This window comes from Nyctereutes procyonoides, unplaced genomic scaffold, assembly GCF_905146905.1.
Source record: "Nyctereutes procyonoides isolate TBG_1078 unplaced genomic scaffold, NYPRO_anot_genome, whole genome shotgun sequence".
Lineage (NCBI taxonomy): Eukaryota > Metazoa > Chordata > Mammalia > Carnivora > Canidae > Nyctereutes > Nyctereutes procyonoides.
In genome coordinates, this window is record NW_026575035.1 from 9,568,514 (window position 1) to 9,569,523 (window position 1,010).

At 33.4% G+C, this 1,010-nt stretch overlaps 1 pseudogene; it reads left to right on the forward strand.

Moving 5' to 3' along the window:
• The first annotated feature begins 218 nt into the window (after positions 1 to 218).
• LOC129505442 (U2 spliceosomal RNA) lies at positions 219 to 421 on the forward strand (annotated as a pseudogene).
• The last annotated feature ends 589 nt before the right edge of the window (positions 422 to 1,010 follow it).

A 1,010-nucleotide genomic window follows, 5' to 3' on the forward strand; every position in this document is an offset into this window, starting at 1 on the left:
ATGTTATAACCAAGAGTAAGGCATTTTCTTGACATTAGATTGTATAAACCTAGTGAAAGATGCAGAAAAATCAGATAAGTGTTTATTTAGCATGATAAATAAAATACAACCTAAGAATTGTCTCTTAATATTGCAAATTTGTTATAATCATCTCTAATCACTTTAAATCTTGCCTTGACTGTTAATTACTCAGTTTCACTTTTATATAGGTAAAGTATATCGCTTCTCGGCCTTTTGGCTAAGATCATGTGTAGTATCTGTTCTTATCAGTTTAATATATAGGTAAAGTATTTCTCCCTTTATAGAATGATACATATAATAAAAGATATTTGAATATTTTCTGGGATGGAAAAAGAATTTTTATGCTTTCCCATACAATATGCTTAAAAAGAGCTTCTGCTTTTTTTGTTTATACATCACTACTTAGCAAAATGAAGTATCTCTGCTATCCCAATTGCAAGTAATATAAGCCAACACATCAGAGATTTGCCTCTAGACCAGCCAGACAGCTCCACATAAAGTATCAATTGAGTAAGGCCACAAATGCAGAACTCTATTTTACTCTCTAACTGCACTGTCCAAGCCTACTAGCTTGACTATAGCTGATAATATAAACAAGAGGGTGAGTGACAACTTAAAATGCTAGCTGTTAAGCTACTCGAACCTTAAACCCAAGAAACGATGTCACCAAGACCAACTTAAAAAGGTCAATGTCTAAATACAACTATTATTTGCAAGAGACAAAAATGTTACTATTGTATCATAGGAAAAGTGTTTAGAAAGAACTGAACTGGGATCTGGGTCTCCAAGCATCCTTGATTTGAAATTATTTGGACAGCTTCATATAAAGAAGAGTTTTATTTAAATAGGTGCCTAAATGGCACTGAATTCCCATAATGAATTAAGAGACTTTATTATTGGCTTGCGTTGAAAGAATCTTCATAATGTCAGGTTAGTGGACAGTTGTCAAGAGCAACAGACTGCTATGAAGGGGGCGTAACAGCACAAAG